Source organism: Monodelphis domestica, chromosome 6 (assembly GCF_027887165.1).
Source record: "Monodelphis domestica isolate mMonDom1 chromosome 6, mMonDom1.pri, whole genome shotgun sequence".
Classification (NCBI taxonomy): Eukaryota; Metazoa; Chordata; class Mammalia; order Didelphimorphia; family Didelphidae; genus Monodelphis; species Monodelphis domestica.
Window position 1 is genome coordinate 300,055,148 of NC_077232.1, and position 19,071 is coordinate 300,074,218.

Consider the following 19,071-nt stretch of genomic DNA (forward strand, 5'->3'; position numbering starts at 1 on the left):
TTTTAATGATTGCCTTAATTTCCTCTTCATCAGAGGTGATGTTCCCCTTTTCATCTTTGATGCTGTTAATTTGCTTTTCTTCCTTCCTTTTTTAAATTAGATTGACCAGTACTTTGTCTATTTTGTTTGTTTTTTCAAAGTACTAGCTTCTTGTCTTATTTATTAAATCAATAGTTCTATCACTTTCAATTTTATTAATTTCTCCCTTAATTTTTAGGATTTCAATAGTCTTCTTAATAGTAAACCTAGCCTGTGTTCCTGGTATAATCTCACCTGGACATAGTGTATAATCTTTTTTTTGGGGGGGGGTTGTCAAATGTTTTATTGAGTGTAGACATCTGGAGTACTGTAAAATGTGCATTATCTGTAGATTCAAAAAGGAGCAAGCCACATTGTCCTCACTGTCAAATGTGCCAGGCTTGGCATACGTGATGGAGATTAATTAAGTATCACGAGAGTAATATGGTTCCTGAAAAGAACCTACAATTTGGAAGATGGTTTTAATCATTTGAAAAGCAAAGCTGTTCACATTTAGTGAACTTGCACATTCACTGGAGGTATCATATTTTAATTTTAAACAAATGAGAGTGATTTCATTTGCTGAAAGATTTTTTTTTCCTCCCTGGTGAATTTGTCTTTTTACAGTTATTTTTACCAAAATAAAAATTCATATGACTCTTTGAAATAGCATTGTTTATTTCTGAGCAATGAGCAATATTTAAAATGCATTTCTTCTTAGGTTGCTGAGGTATATTAAATTTAAAGAAGATAATATTTCCATCTTCAATTTTGTAATTTCTACCTTGTTGTCTGTATTTCCCAGCAGCCTTGACAGCATTTTCTGAACCTTCCTCTTTAAAATCTTCATATTTCATTACTTAAGCCATAATGAATCCCTTTTCAAAACTGGTGTGAATCTTTCCTGCTGCCTGAGGAGCCTTCGTCACTTTGCTGATGGGTTATGCACGTTCTTCATCTGGGTCTGCAGTGAAAAAGTATTCTAGTTGGAGTGCTGCATAGCCAGCCTTGATGATCTTTGGTAAAGCACTTTGTGCCATGTTCTCTTCCAGATACTTCTGTTTCTCCTCAGCACTCATTTCTTGCAACTTGAGTTCCAAGGCCCCACTAAAAGGAATGGCCAAGGCCCCTGGGTCATGCTTGTCTACCTACTCTTTAATTTTTATCAACCATTTCTTTTTCTTTCTAATGTAGTCCTTTTCTGAAAGGATAAATGAGTAGATCATTGGTTTTGAAGTCAAAAGCAAGTGTTTATTCAACATTTCAATCTCTTTGTCATTGCAGTCGTGATAGAAGTGTACAGGTTTCTTTTCATCTATAACCCAAGTTTTAATTTTGCACATTATGTCATATTCAGGTTTTAATTTCTTGTCTCCTCCTCTCATAGCCACCTTTTCTAGTTTATCTAGTATGGGCATGATCATTTCCTCATCTTTAAGTAGAAGCTCTTCAGGTATTATTTCAATGTCTCGAACAGGATCTACACTTCCTTCAATGTGAGTGATATCATCATCTTCACATGATTGCTTTAAATGAAAGAGGCATTTCCTAGTCCCTGTGCAGCATGAGCTCCTTTCACAAGGCCAGCAATATCAACTACATTCAAAAAGGCTGGAATTTGGCTTGGAGGTTTATGATATTGGCACAAAAAGTCAAATCTGTCATCAGGAACAGGACTTTCATTAGGATTAATAGTGCAGAATGGGAAGTTTTCTGCTGCCACCTGGCTCTTTGTTAGGACATTGAAGAATGTAGACCAACACTTGGTAATCAAACAATTCCAATTTTCAGCCAAGTCCCAAATCTTCCAATGATTGGATGTGGTTTAATTCCATCAACTCCCTTTTTTGGGGGCATCTTGCTGAGGGGGTGGCTATGACACAGAGATTCCCAGTGGGCAGGGAGACCAAGGCTGATGGCAGCAGGAATAGGGGAGAAAGCTGTATGATCTTTATGATATATTGCTGTCATCTCCTTGCTTGTAGTTTACTTAAGGTTTTGGCATTAACATTCATTAAGGAAATTAGTATATAATTTTTTCTTTGTTTTTGCTCCCCCTGGTTTAGGTATCAACATTATATTTATGTCATAAAAGGAAATTGTTAGGAATCCTTCTTTACCTATTTTTTCAAATAGATATATAGTATTGGTATTAAGTGTTCTTTAAATGTTTGGTAGGATTTGCTGGTAAATCCATCTGGTCCTGGAGATTTTTTTCTTAGAAAGCTCATTGATAGCATTTTCTTTTTCTTTTTTTAAGATAGGGTTGTTTAAATATTCTATTTCCTTGTCTGTTTTTCTGGGAAGTTGTAAATATTTATCCACTTTGCTTAGATTGTCAGAATTATTGGCATATAATTGGGCAAAACAATTCCTAGTAAGTGTTTTAATTTAATCTTCATTAGTGGTGCCCTCACTTCATTTTTGATACTGGTAATTTTTTTTAATTAAATTCAACTAACCAATTATTTAGCTTTTTTTCCCCATAAAAGCAGACCCTAGTTTTATTTATTATTTTATGTTTTCTTTCAACTTCATGAGTCTCTCCTTTGTTTTTAAGGATTTCAATTTTGGTGTTTAATTGGAGATTTTTTATTTGTTCTTTTTCTACTATTTTAAGTTGCACACCCAATCTATCTAATTGTTCTTTCTCCCTTTTAATAATGTACACATTTACATATATAAATTTTCCTCTAAATATTGCTTTGGCTGCATCCCACAAATTTTGGTATGTTGTTTCATTACTATCATTCTTTCTAATGAAATTATTGACTGTTTCTATGATCTGTTCTTTGACCCACTGATTCTTTAGAATTACATTATTTACTTTCCAATTAATTTTTAAAATTGCTTCCATGCCCCTTTATTAAATGTAATTTTATTGTATTATGATCTGAAAGAGGCATTTAATATTTCTGCATTTGACTGTAAAAGTTTTATGCCCTAATATGTGTTCCATTTTTGTGAAGGTGACATTTACACCTGAGAAAAAGGCAGACTCATTTCCATTCCATTCAGTTTTCGCTAGAGGGCTGCCATACCTAACTTTTCTATGAGTCTTTTCATCTCCTTAACTTCTTTTTTATTTATTTTTAATTAGGCTTATCTAACTCTGAGAGAGGAAAGTTGGGGTTCCCCACTAGTATAGTTTTACAGTCTATTTCCTCCTATAATTCAGTTACATTTTCCTTTAGGAATTTAGATGCTATGTCATTTGGTTCGTCTATGTTTACTATTGCTATGACTTCATAGTTTATGATGACTTTGATTAATTAATTAATTTTTAAAACCCTTAACTTCTGTCTTGGAGTCACTACTGTGTATTGGCTCCAAGGCAGAAGAATGGTAAGGGCTAGGCAATGGGAGTTAAGTGACTTGCCCAAGGTCACACAGCTGGGAAGTGTCTGAGGTCAGATTTGAACCTAGGACCTTCCATCTCTAGGCCTGACTCTCAATCCACTGAGCTACCCAGCTGCCTCCTATGATGCCTTTTAGCAAGATGTGGTTTCCCCAGTTATCTCTTTTAATTATGTCTACTTTTGCTTTTGCTTCATCTGAGATCATGATTGCTTTTCGTTGTTGTTCAGTTGTTCAGTCATGTCCAATACTCTGTGATTCCATAGACCATAGCATTCCAGGCCCATCGATTCTCCACTATCTCCTAAAATCTGCCAAACTCATGTTCATTGTCTCTATGACACTATTTATCTAGCTCATCTTCTGCTGCCCTCTCTTCTCTTTTTGCCTTCAATCTTTTTGAACGTTAGGATCTTTTCCAATGAGTCCTGTCTTCTCATTGTGTGGCCAAACTATTTAAGCTTCAGTTTCAGGATTTGACCTTCCAATGTACAGTCTGAATTAATTTTTTAAAATATTTTTTGATTGGACTTCCTTGCACTGCAATTTGGAAACTCCTTTTATATGACATTTAGCTTTCCTTATAGTTCAATTTCCACAGCCATACATTGGTACTGGAAAAAAAAAACAGGTTTTGACAATATGGATCTTTGTAGGCAAAGTGCTGTCTTGGGTTTTTAGTATGCTGTCTAGATTTGCCATAGCTTTTCTTTCTAGGAGCAAGCATCTTTTAATTTCATGACTACAGTCACCATCTGCATTGCTTTGTGAGCCAAAGAATATAAAATGTGACACTGGTTCAATTTCTTTTCCCTCTATTTTCTAGGAAATGACAAGAACAGTTACCACAATTTTTTTTAATGTTGTGCTTCAAGTCAACTTTTATACACTCCTCTTTCACTCTCATCAAGAGGCTTTTTAATTCTTCCACTCTTTCTGCCATCAGAGTGGTATTGTCTGCATATCAGAGATCAATGATATTTTTCCCAGTCACCTAAATTCTGGCTTTTTCAGGTTGGCATTTCACATGATGTACTCTGTATATAAGTTAAATAAAAAAAGGTGACTATATAGTTTTATCACCCACATTTTATGGTCTTAAAACTGGCCAGTTATTTCATTCTCAGTTCTAACTGTTGCTTCTGGACCCATATCCAAATTCCTTGGAGATAAGCAATCTGATCTGGTAGTCCCATCCCTTTGAGGACTTGCCACATGTTGTTGTGATCCATACTGTCAAAGGCTTTTGTGTAGTCAGTGAAGCAGAATAGATATTTTTTTTTCTTCTGGAACTCTCTTGATTTCTCTATAATCTAGCAAATGTTGGCAGTTTTGTCTCTAGTTCCTCTGCCTCTATGAAAACTAGCCTTCTGGGATGGAGCCAAGATGGTGGAGAAGGTATAGGGAGGAACTCATCTGATTTTTTATCAAATTATCCTCCAAAAAGCAATGATGTAATGACTCAAACTGAATTCTGGAGCATCATAATCCACAAAAAGACAAGGTGAAGTAATATTCCAGCCTAAACAAATTAGAAGGTCAGCATGAGGGATCTAATATACCAGGATGGAGGAGGAGGGCAGCAGGCCAAGGAAGGCCCCACTAAGGCAACAGAATTTCAATGCACCAACCAAGGCTTCTTGAACTCAGAGTCACTGATGGTAAGGGAAGTTGGATGACTATTCAAGAGGAGATTATAGGGGTCCTTTTGCTGGCTCTGGATGTAAAACTCTTGTTGTATTGTCCTTACACAGAGTCAAGTTGCCATCCTGGGTTGCAGTCACAGGGTGAGGAGGAGCACCAGGATACATCAGTACATGCAGCCACAGGGGATCCTGATTACTGTTCTAAGGGGTAAAAGAGAGTTTGCATTTACTTACAAACTAGAGCACAGACCCAGAGAGTATTCAACACTCCTCTTCTTGCCTCATATAACCTTGGAAGAACTGAAAGCCGATAGATGCCCAGTGCTAACTCTGAAGGCAGCTGCATAAAGAAATTGAAGCTTGGAAGCTCTCTTCACCAGAGTCATTGAACCCTACTTTAACAGTTTTTAAAACTAAAATAAAAGAAGAAGGCAGGAAGAGAACAGACAATAACAACAAGAAAAAGAAATTCATCATAGAAAGTTATTTTGGTGACAGAATAGACTCAAACTCAGAAGAAGACAACAAAGTCAATACTGCTGTATCCAAAGCCTCTTCAAAAAATATAAATTGACCTCAAGGCCAAAAAGAATTAATGGAGGAATAAAAAAAGGATTTTAAAAACCAAGTAAGAGAGGTAGAAGAAAAAGCAAGAAAAGAAATGAGAATGATACAGGATAATATGGGGGGGTGGGGAGGAAGAGTCAACAACTTGGTAAAGGAGGCACAAAAAAGTACTGAAGAAATTAATATCTGAAAAAATAGAATAGGCCAATTGGTAAAAGAGGAACAAAAATCCAAAGAGAAGAACTTCTTTAAAAAGCAGAATTGGCCAAATGGAAAAAGGCATACAAAAATGCACTAAAGAGAAAAATTTCTTGAAAGACAGAATTGGCCCTTTGGAAAAAGAGGTACAAAATTCACTGAGGAAAAGAACTCTCTACAAAGTACAATTGGCCAAATGGAAATGGAGGTTCAAAAGGTCATTCAAGAAAATCATGCCTAAAAAATTAGAATTATGCAAGAGGAAGCTGACTCCATGAGACATCAAGAAACAATTAAAGAAAGTCAAAAGAATGAAGAAAATAAAAGAAACTGAAATATATCTTAGGAAAAATCACTAACCTGGAAAATTAATTCATCAGAATTATTGGACTAACTGAAAGCCATGATAAAAAAATGAGTTTAGACATGCTTTTTCTTTCTTTTTAAAAATTCAGACATATTATTTTCACAATTACATGTAATAATAATTTTCAATATATATTTCCCAAAATTATAAGATCCAAACTGACTTCTTCCCATGCTGGGAGATGACATTCAATTTGATCTGGCCCATACATGTATTATTATGCAAAACACACTTCCATATTAGTCATTGTTGTAAAAGTGCACATACAAACCAAAACCTTCAACTAAAACCATAAATATACTGATGTGAAGGATAGTATGCTTTGATCCAAATCTATCTGATTCCAACACTTCTTTCTCTGGAAGTGGATAGCATTCACCATCATAAGTCCTTCAGAATTGTCCCAGATCATTGGATTACTGAGAATAGTCAAGTTTTCACAGTTTATCATTATAAAATATTGCTGTTAATATGTACAATGTTCTCCCAGTTCTGCTTATTTCACTCTTTATCAATCCATGTAAATCTTTCCAGCTTTTTTTCTGAAATTATCCTGCTCATCATTTCCTCTAGTACAATTATATTCCATCACTAATATATTCCACAATTTGTTCAGCCATTCTCCAATTGATGGACATCTCTTCAATTCCAATCCTTTGCCACACAAAAAGAGCTACTATAAATATTTTTGTACAAGTAGTAGACATTATCTTTCAAGAATTCACCAAGGAAAACTGTCATGATGTTGTAGAAGCAGAGGATAAAATAGAAATGAAAAGAATCCATAAACCATCTTCTGAAAGAGATCCCAAAGGATAACTCCCAGGTATTCAATATTATAGCCAAATTCCCAAACTCCCAGATCAAGAAGAAACTACTGCAAGCAGCCAAAAGAAAACAATTCAAATACCATGGAGCCACAGTCAGGATAACAAAAGTCTTAGCAGTTTCTACATTAAAGGATTGGAGGGCCTGAAATATAATTTTTCAGAGGGCAAAAAAGCTAAGACTTCAACTAAGAATTAATCATAATCCTTCAAGGGAAAAATGGGCATTCAATGAAATAGAGGACTTTCAAACACTCCTGATGAGAAAACCAGAACTGAATGGAAAATTTGACTCTAGTACAAGACTAAAGAAAATCATGTAAAGGTAAACAGAAAGGAGAAGCAAAAAGCATTTAATAAGATTAAATAGTGTATATCTCTGTATGGAGAAATTATTCTTGTAACACCAAAGAACTTTTTCATTATTAGGGCACCGACAGGGGATAAGGATGTGAGTTGAATATGATAAGCTCATATAAAAATTAAATTAAATTAAGGTATGAGAAAGATGAATGCATTGGGATGGGGGAAAGGGAAAACAGAATGGGATAAATTATTACACATAAAAGAGGCATGTAAGAGCATTTATAGTGGAAAGGAAGATGGAAGAGGTGGGGAGGAGAGCATGTGAACCTTAGTCTTATCAGAACTGGCTCAACAAGGGAAGAACATACACAATCAATTGAGTATAGAAAATTATCTTACCCTATTGGAAAATAGGGAGAGAGAGGGAATAAGAGAAGAGGTTAAATTGGGGGAAGTGGAAGTCAGACACAAAATAGAAGTAAATAGGATGAAAAGTAATACACAGTAGACATAATGGTACAATTTTGGGGGCAGCTGGGTGGCTTAGTGGATTGAGAGTCAGGCCTAGAGATGGGAGGTCCTAGGTTCAAATCAGTCCTCAGACACTTCTCAGTGTGTGACCCTGGGCAAGTCACTTAACCCCCATTGCCTAGCCCTTACCACTCTTCTGCCTTGGAGCCAATACCCAGTATTGACTCCAAGATGGAAGGTAAGGGTTTAAAATTAAAAAAAAAAATAATGGTGCAATTTTTTTACAAGTCTCTCTAATAAAGACCTCATTTCTCATATACATAAAGAAATGAGTTGAATATATAAGAACATAAGGTCCATTTGATAAATGGTCAAAGGATATGAAGAGGCAGTTCTCAGACAAAATAAAACTCTATAGTCATGCAAAAAAATGCTCTGATCACTATTAATTAAAGAAGTGCAAATTAAAACAATTCTGAGGTATGACCCCACACCTCTCAGATTGTCTATTGTGACAGAAAAGGAAAATGACAAAACTGGAGGTGACATGGGAAATCTGGGACATGAATGCATTATTGGAAGAGTGGAAATTCAATCATTCAAGAGAGCAACTTGGACCTATGCCCAAAGGACTATAAAACAGTGTATACCTTTGAACCAGTAATGCCATTGCTAGGTTTGTGTCCCAAAAAGATAAAAGAAAAAAGAGAAGGCAGAGGACCTATTTGTACAAAAATATTTAAAGCTCCTCTTTTTTGGGGGGAGGGGGAAGAGATTTGGAAAGTGAAGGGATACCCATCAATTGGGGAATGGCTTAGTAAGGGATAGCATATGATTGTAATGGAACACTATGATGTTATAAAAAATGACAGGCAGGAGGAACTCAGAAAAATCTGGAAAGACTTGCATGAATTGAAGCAGAGTGAAATAAGTAGAACCAGGAGAATATTGTATAGTGATAGGAATACTTTACAATGAACAACTGCAAATAATGGCTATTATCATCAACATAATTATCCAAAACTATCCCAAAGGATAAAATGAGAAAAACAATTTAATCTACTTAACAGAAAAAAGAACTATCTGAATCCAAACTAAAGCAAACTTTTTTCACTTTCTTAATTTTTTCTATTTGAGTTTTCTTGCACAAAAAGATGAATATGGGAAAATGTTTTACATGATTGCACATGTAAAATCTATGTGAGATTGTTTAACATTTCAAGGAGGATAGGGGGTTGAAGGGTAGGGAGGGAGAGAATTAGAGACTCAATATTCTTTGAAAAATGTCGAAAACTTTTTTATATATACTGTAATTGAGGGGAGGGAATAAAAGAAAATGAAAATGAAAATAGTCTATTCTGATAATTCTTGGTTTGCATATTATTGAAGCCCTGCTTGTAAAATCATAATAATCTTGCTGGCATATTAAATAAATGCACTTGTTTGGTAATTTGAATATTCTTCCAAGTTGACCTTTTTAAAATAATTAATTAATTATGAATATTTTCCCATAGTTACATGAATCATGTTTCTTCCCTCCCCTCTCCAGGAGCTGACAAGCAATACCACTGGGTTTTACATGTATAATTGTTCAAAACTTGTTTCCATATTATTACTATTTGCAATAGAGTGATCATTTAAAGTCAGCATCCCCAATCCTATCACCACCTAACTATGTGATCAATCATATTTTTCTTCTGCGTTTCTACTCCCACAGTTCTCTTTCTGGATGTGGGTAGCATTCTTCTTCTTAAGTCTTTCAGAATTGTCCTGCTTCTAGTAGAGAAACAAATTACATTCAATTGTGTCACAGTGTATTGGTCTCTGTGTACAATGTTCTCCTGGTTCTGTTCCTTTTGCTCTGTATCTTGAAGATATTTATTGTCTTTCCCATTTCCCCCTTCTATTCCTTTGTAATGCTCATTTAAGAAAACCTTCTTATGTCTCTTTGCTATTCTCTGGAATTTGGCATTCTTTGGGGTTTGAGTTTCCCTTCTTTTCCTTTCTTTTCCCTTCTTTCCTCAGTTTCCTCAGACATATATGGATTGGTGGTCTTCCCTACTTTTTTCAGTTTAAGTCTGGATTTTACAATAAGAAGTTCATGATCTGAGCCATATTCAGCTCCACAGCTTATTTTAATTGACTGTATATAGCTTCTCTACATTTGCCTACAAAGTATAGCATCAACTTGGTTTTAATATTGACCATCTGGTGGGTCACATTTTGGATTGTTGAGAAAAATGAGTTTGCTATGCCAGTGAGTTATTTTGATAAAAGCTTATTAGTCCTGTTTTGATTTGTTTTGTATTCCAAGGTCAAACTTGCCTGGTATTCCAATTATCTTTTAATTTTATTACTTTAGTATTCCTAACCCCAGGATGAATGTGATGTCTTAAAAAAGACATCAATAAACAGTATTATTTCTAGAAGATATTATAGGTCTTTATAGAACTGATCAACTTTGGCCTATTTGGCATCAGTGGTTGAGGAATAGACTCGGGTCCCATGATAATAAATGGTTTGCATTGAATTCAAACAGATATAATTCTGTAATTTTTTGAAATAATGCCCTGGAACAACTTTTTCTCACCCTTTATTGACAGAGGGTTATTCTACTTCTTCCAAGGGATTATTGTCCACATTAGTATATATAGTGATCACCTGATTTAAATTCACCCATTTACTGCTACCCAAGATGCCAATGTTTAATCTTTCCATCTTTTGTTTGATTCCATCCAACTTACTTTGGTTCATAAATCTTACAATCTAGGTTCCTGTATAATATTGATCTTTGCAGCCTTGGATTTTCCTTTCATCCCCAGACACATTCACAAATGAGTTTCTTTTTGATTTCGACCCAGTCACTTCATTCTTCTGGAGCCAATTGCAGTTTTCTTTTGGTCTTCCCTAATAACGTGTTGGATACTCCCCAACTTGAAGGGCTCGTCTTTTGGGGCCATATATTTTAACATGTTAATACTCTCTGTGGGTTTTGGGGCAATGATAATGGAGTAGTTTACCATTTTCTTCTTCAGTGGATCATCTTTTGTCTGAACTCTCCACTATGACCCGTCCATCTTGGGTAACCCTGCACAGCATAGTTCATTGTTTCATTGCACTATACAAGCCCCTCCCCCTTGACAAGGCAGTGATCCAGGAAGGATAATGGTTACTACCCCTGCCTTTTTAAAAAACATCACCTGAAGTATAACTCTGCTCCAGCCCTTTATTTTAACTCTCCATGTGTCTCTCTGTTTCAAGTATGTTTCTTGTAAATATCATATTATTAGATTCTGGTCTCTAATCCATTTGGTATCTCCTGTTTTATGGATGAGTTAATTCCATTTACATTCACAGTTATGACTACACACTGTGCATTTACCTTCATCCTGTTTTCTTCTGTTTATCCTTCTCTCTCTTTTCATCCTGTCCCTCCTCTAAAGTCCATTTTGCTTCTGTCCACTGACTTCTTTTACTTGCCATCCCTTTTATTACCCCCTGCTTTCCCTCACTCTCCTCACCTCCTACTTCCCTGTTGGGTAATATAGATTTCTATTATTAATTGATTATATATGTATATATGTATATGTATATATATATATATATATATATATTTCTCCCTTTTGAACCAACTTAGAGGTGAGTGAGATTCAAATTACTTGACCCACTCTCAATTTTCCCTCTCAGGAGAAGAGCTTTTCTCTATGCTCCTCTTTTATATGAGATAATTTTTCCCATTCTTCCTCTCCCTTCCCCGTTCTCCCAGGGCATCTCTCTTTTTTTACTTATTAATTTATTTTACATAATTCCATCACAATCAACCCATTTCCTCTCTCTCTTTCTTTGTAGAATCATTCTAACTGCCTTAATAATGATAGTTCTTAGAAGTTACATGTATCATCCTCCAGTACAGAAAGGTAAACAGTTTTACCTTGTTGGGTCCCTTATAATTTCTCTTTCATGTTTACCATTTGGTTTCTTTTGCATCTTGCATTTGAAAGTCAAATTTTCTATTCAGCAATGATGTTTTCATCAGGAATGCTTGCAAAGTTTTCTAGTTCATTATATATATATGTGTGTGTGTGTGTGTGTATGTGAGTGTGTGTGTGTGTGTGTGTGTATTATTGAAGGATTATATTCAGTTTGTTTGGATAGGTTACTCTTGGTTGTAGTCCCAGTTTGTCTTCTGGAATATCATGTTCCAGATCCTCCAAACCTTTAATGTAGAAACTGCTAAACCTTGTGTTATCCTAACTGTGAATCCATAATATTAAAATTGTTTCTTTCTGTCTGCTTAAATTATTTTCTCTTTGATCTGGGAGCTTTGAAATTTGGGTATAATATTTCCTGGGGATTTTCATTTTGGGATCTCTTTCAAGAGGTGATTGGTGAATTCTTGCATTTCTATTTTACTCTCTTGTTCTAGAAGAGTTGCCACAGGTGCTACTGCCTTTGTCACCCCCACCCAGTCCCACCACTGGTATTTCATACACATGGGCTCCAGTTCAGTCTTAAAGTTTTCCTTGATAATTCATGAAATATGATGTCATGGCTCTTTCTTTGATCATTGCTCAAGGATCAAGGTTCAATAATTTTTAAATTCTTTCTATTGGATCTATTTTCCAGATTGTTTTTCCAATGAGATATTTCACATTTTCTTTTCTTCCCCCCCCCCTCCAACTTTGTTTGATTGTTCTTAATATTTCATAGAATCGTTAGTTTCCACTTAGCCAATTTGAATTTTTGTGGAATTATTTTATTCATTGGGTTTTTGTATTTCTTTTTCTATTTGGTCAAGTTTGCCTTTTAATAATTTATTTTATCAGTAATTTTTATTCTTCTTTTTTCATTTGGCCACTTTTGTTTTTTAAATTGTTATTTTATTCAGTATTTCCTCTTTTATGAAGTTGTTAATTATATTTTCATAACTTTAATCCTTTGCTCTCATTCCTTTCCCTAATTTTTCTTTTACCACTCATTTGATTTTTGAAATAATTTTTAGTTCTTCCAGAAATTCTCATTGGCCTTGTGTCCAATTTTATTTTCATTTTTCTTTTGAAGCTTTGCTTGTAGCTATTTTGACTCCAGAATCTTCTTTTGAGTTTATACTTGTGGTCCTTTAGTGTGGAAGCTGCCATATCCTGTGTAGAGTTCTTAGGAGTTGTCTTTTGGGGACTTAATGAACCAGGGGGTAATCTATGGATTCTTTCATTGTCTATTTTTCCTTCTTGTTCAAGAATATCAGGGCAGTTTTCTTGGATAATTTCTTATAATATGATGTCTAGGATTTTTTTTTTGTTCTAGGCAGTCCAATAATTCTCAATCGTCTCTCCTAGATCTGATTTCCCAGTCAGTTGTCTTTTCAATGAGATATTTCATTTTTTCCTTCTATCATTTCATTCTTTTGATTTTGCTTTATTATTTCTTGCTCTCTCATGAGATCATTAGCTTCTACTTGCAAAATTCTAGTCTTTAAAGACTGATTTTCAGCTATGATCTTTTGATTTCCCTTTTTGGTTTGATCTATTCTGCTTTTCAAAACTTCCAGCAGGTCAAATATGGTCTCTAATTTGTTTATTACTTCATTTGATTTATGTGCCTCTTTTTCAATTTGGGCAATTCTGTCTTTTAAGTTATTTTCTATTTGTATTACTTTCATTTCTTTTTCTCACTTTTCTTCCCATTTTTTCCTATCTTTCTTACTTGGTTCATGAACTCCATTTTGAGTTACTCTAGAGCTTGTGACCAATTTCTATTTTGAGGGGGAGGAGTTTGCATGTGTTTGTTTGTTTCTCACTCTCTTCCATTGCTTCTATATTTTGCTCTTTTTCTCCACAGAAATTTTCTAGGGTCAAGAGCTTTTCTTGGTATTGTTTACTCCTTTTCCCACTTGAGGATTGGGATTCCTGCATGTTGGTGGTCATTGTTATCTTGGTTTCTGTCTCATAGGACTATGCCTAGGGACTATCTTCCCTTCCCTTTCAGAGGTCTGAGTAAAGGAAGGTAGATCTAGGTGTCTTTTTGTGTAGTGTAGTGTTTTGTCCTAAGCCTATCTTCCTCAACTGCTGCTGCTGCTACAGTTCTGAGCCCCATTTCCTCTGGCTGGTATTTTCAAAGGTGGGTCTGTAGTATAGCACACTACACTTCTGTGTTTTGCCCTGAGGCTATCTCCCTCAGCTATTGCTGACTGCTGCTGTTGTGTGGGAGCAAACTTCCTGCTATTCCCCTCAGTGCCCAGGTTTGGCACAGGTGAGTTTGTGGTGCTTTCAGCCAGCCCCCAAGAATTTGGAGACTTCCCTAGCCCTGGTTCTAACCCACATGGTGAGTGGGGGGAGGAGTGGCCCTTGTACAGTTTTGCCCCCTTATAGTGTGGGAATTCCCTCTATCTGTCTATCTTACACATTGTGTCCAGTGGAAGAGACCCTTTACTCATCCTGTTTTGACCTCTGTCCTTTTGAGATGCTTTGTAATGATCGGGTTGGAAGAAATTTCTGAGCAGCTCCAAGTTTTTCCTGCTATTGAGCTGCCATCTTTGACAATACAGATTTCTATTCTATTCTGTATGAAATGATGAGGACAAAGTATTTCATGATGTCTGAAAGGAAAGACAATTAACTAATTCCTGAAGAACAGCATTTGAATTGGATTTTAAAGAATTGATTGAAATTTAACCAAAGAAAACGGTAAGGGGAAACTTCAAATATTACATTTGGTTTCAATGCAATAAAAGTAATAATTAGTAAGGGTACATGGAGAGATGAATCAAAAATTAATTGGAAATTAAACAATATGATTCTCCAAAACCAGCTAGTTAAAGAACAAATCATAGAAACAAATAATAACTTCATTGAAGAAAATGACAATGGTGAGACATCCTTTCAAAACATATGGGATGCAGCAAAAGCAGTACTCAGGGGGAAATTTATATCCTTGAGTTCATATATAAACAAATTAAGAAGGGCAGCGGTCAATGAATTGGGCATGCAAATTAAAAAAACTAGAAAGTGAACAAACTAAAAACCCTCAGATGAAGACTAAATTAGAGATCCTAAAAATCAAAGGAGAAATTAATAAAATTGAAAGTCAAAGAACTATTGATTTAATAAATAAGACTAGAAGCTGGTACTTTGAAAAAACAAATAAAATTGACAAAGTACTAGTCAGTCTAATTAAAAAAAGGAAAGAAAAAAACCAAATTGACAGTATCCAAGATGAAAAGGGAGACCTCACCTCTAATGAAGAGGAAATCAAGGCAATCATTAAAAACTACTATGCCCAATTATATGGCAATAAATATGGCAATCTAAGTGATATGGATGAATACTTACAAAAATATAAATTGCCTAGACTAAAAGAAGAAGAAATAAATGACCGAAACAACCCCATATCAGAAAAAGAAATTGAACAAGCCATCAAAGAACTCCCTAAGAAAAAATCCCCAGGTCCAGATGGATTCATAAATGAATTCTATCAAACATTCAAAGAACAGCTAATCCCAATACTATACAAACTATTTGACAGAATAAGCCAAGAAAGGGTTCTACCAAATTCTTTTTATGACACAAACATGGTACTGATCCCAAAGCCAGGCAGGTTAAAAACAGAGAAAGAAAACTATAGGCCAATCTCCCTAATGAATATAGATGCAAAAATCTTAAATAGGATACTGGCAAAAAGACTCCAGCAAGTCATTACAAGGGTTATCCACTAGGATCAGGTAGGATTCATACCAGGAATGCAAGAATGGTTCAATAGTAGGAAAAGCATCCACATAATTGACTATATAAACAAGCAAACCAACAAAAATCACATGATTATATCAATAGATGCAGAAAAAGCCTTTGATAAAATACAACACCCATTCCTATTGAAAACACTAGAAAGTATAAGAATAGAAGGGCCTTTCCTAAAAATAATAAACAGTATATACTTAAAACCATCAGCAAACATCATCTGCAATGGGGAAAAACTCAAAGCCTTCCCAATAAGATCAGGAGTAAAACAAGGATGCCCATTATCACCTTTATTATTTAATATTGTACTAGAAACACTAGCAGTAGCAATTAGAGAAGAAAAAGAAATTGAAGGTATTAAAATAGGCAATGAGGAGACCAAGCTGTCACTCTTTGCGGATGATATGATGATTTACTTAAAGAATCCTAGGGGATCAACCAAAAAGCTAATCGAAATAATCAACAACTTTAGCAAAGTTGCAGGATACAAAATAAACCCACATAAGTCATCAACATTTCTATATATCCCCAACCCAGTTCAGCAGCAAGAATTAGAAAGAGAAATTCCATTTAAAGTCACCCTAGACAATATAAAATACTTAGGAATCTATCTGCCGAGACAAACACAGGAACTATATGAACACAACTACAAAATACTCTCCACAAAATTAAAACTAGATCTAAACAATTGGAAAAACATTGATTGCTCATGGGTGGGACAAGCTACCATAATAAAAATGACCATCCTACCCAAACTTATATATCTATTTAGTGCCATACCCATTGAACTACCAAAAAACTATTTTGCTGAATTAGAGAAAACCATAACAAAGTTAATTTGGAAGAATAAAGGATCAAGGATATCCAGGGAAATAATGAAAAAAATACAAAGGAAGGTGGCCTTGCAGTCCCAGATCTCAAACTATATTACAAAGCAGCGGTCATCAAAACAATTTGGTACTGGCTAAGAGACAGAAAGGAGGATCAGTGGAATAGACTTGGGGTAAATGACCTCAGTAAGACAGTCTTTGACAAACCCAAAGACCCCAGCTTTTGGGACAAAAATCCAGTATTTGATAAAAACTGCTGGGAAAATTGGAAGACAGTGTGGTAGAGATTAGGTTTGGATCAACACCTCACACCCTACACCAAGATAAACTCAGAATGGGCGAATGACTTGAATATAAAGAAGGAAACTATAAATTAGGTGAACACAGAATAGTATACATGTCAGACCTTTGGGAAGTGAAAGATTTTAAAACCAAGCAAGACTTAGAAAGAGTCACAAAATGTAAAATAAATAATTTTAACTACATCAAATTAAAAAGTTTTTGTACAAACAAAACCAATGTAACTAAAATTAGAAGGAAAGCAACAAATTGGGAAACAATCTTCATAACAAAAACCTCTGACAAAGGTCTAATTACTCAAATCTATAAAGAGCTAAAGCAGTTGTATAAAAAATCAAGCCATTCTCCAATTGAAAAATGGGCAAGGGACATGAATAGGCAATTTTCAGTTAAAGAAATCAAGACTATTAATAAGCACATGAAAAAGTGTTCTAAATCTCTTATAATCAGAGAGATGCAAATCAAAACAACTCTGAGGTATTATCTCACACCTAGAAGATTGTTCAACATGACAGCAAAGGAAAGTAATAAATGCTGGAGGGGATGTGGCAAAGTCCGGACATTAATGCATTGCTGGTGGAGTTGTAAATTGATCCAACCATTCAGGAGGGCAATTTGGAACTATGCCCAAAGGGCGATAAAAGACTGTCTGCCCTTTGATCCAGCCATAGCACTGCTGGGTTTGTACCCCAAAGAGATAATAAGGAAAAAGACTTGTACAAGAATATTCATAGCTGCACTCTTTGTGGTGGCCAAAAATTGGAAAATGAGGGGATGCCCATCAATTGGGGAATGGCTGAACAATTTGTAGTATCTGTTGGTGATGGAATACTATTGTGCTCAAAGGAATAATAAAGTGGAGGAATTCCATGGAGACTGGAACAACCTCCAGGAACTGATGCAGAGTGAGAGGAGCAGAACCAGGAGAACATTGTACAGAGAGACTGACACATTGTGGTACAAGAGAAAAAATGGACTTCTCCAGTCATGGCTTTACAATGTCCCTGAACAAGCTGTAGCAATCTACAAGTAAAAAAAAAAAAAACATCCTCAATCAGAGGACAAACTGAAGGAGTAAAAACACCGATGAAAAGCAACTGCTTGACTACAGAGGTTGAGGGGACATGATCGAGGAGAGACGCTAAATGAGCACCCTAATGCAAATACCAACAATAAGGAAATGGGTTCAGAGCAAAGACACATGTGATACCCAGACTAATCACGCCTCGGCTAGGGAAGGGGTGGTGGGGGGTGGGGGGAGGGAGGAAAAGAAAATTATCTGTTTCCAATGAACAATGTATGAAAATGATCAAATAAAATAATGTTTTAAAAACTAAATTATATATATATATATATATATATATATTACATTTGGGGAAGATGTGGAGGCAGCAGGGTAAATGGCACAGATACAGAATGGAGAAAAGCCTAGTTTGGTTAGAGTATAAATTACATGGAAGAAAATAATTTGAGATAACACTGGAAAGATAGAAAGTTTAAAATAAAAAGAAAAAAGAAAACTAAGCTGCTCTCTGATTCTGAAAGGCCCTGAGCTCTCCCCTATTTACTGCTTGTCTTCCTAGACCATTTAGGCACTTTTCTATGGGAAGAAAGAAGGATGATAGACTCTGGATGGTACAGATGAATTTACTTGTCTTGGCTGTGGCTTTTCATTTGAGGAAAAATTTGTGGTTCCCCAAATTGACTTCACTTTTTATTAAATCGCCTCCTTTTTTCTTTCCATTGACTAGTTTGCTGGGGTTAAGTAATGGTGTCTGATCCTTTGTTGACAGGAAGAGGCCTGAGTTTTGACTTCCTAATACCATACAGCTGTGGATAATTCAGGATGTATGACTCCTGCACTTATTTTGCCATCCAATATGGAAGATCACATTTCTTCCTGTTTGAGGTCAAGATTTTTTTTTAAGTTGATGGAATGAGATAAAGGAGTTTTAAAAAGAAACAATATGCTTCAACAAATTGTCCTTTGTTAAACTTTATATGTTCTCCATTGGTGGATGAAACACTTGCATTTCTATAATGATGTTAAGATTTATAAAATATTTTCCTCACAATATCCATGTGAGGTAGAGAGCTTGGAAACTCATTTTACAGAAGAGGAAATTCAGAGAGGCAAGGGGACCAACTCAGGGTGACACAATAAGCATTTGAGCTATGATTCCAATCATAATTTCCCAACTTTAAGTCCTCGTCATTTCCCACTAGGATTTAAAATTTGACAAATTTGATGAATGTTTCTTTCAATGTGCTTTGACATTTCTTTCAACTATGTGGATATGTTGGTATTATGGGAAAACTAGAGTTACTTATGTGAAAATTCATACATTAATTACACAAATTTCTATATCAACTTTATGTATGATGGTTTAGTTTCTATGCCACATGAAGAAGATTCATTTGAGTTTTGTAAAAATGTCTCAAAATGGCAAC

The 19,071-nt window shown here is 35.3% G+C and overlaps 1 pseudogene; it reads right to left on the reverse strand.

The window, feature by feature from the left end:
* Positions 1 to 267: 267 nt before the first annotated feature.
* On the reverse strand, positions 268 to 2,159 carry LOC100018657 (obg-like ATPase 1; annotated as a pseudogene).
* Positions 2,160 to 19,071: the final 16,912 nt, after the last annotated feature.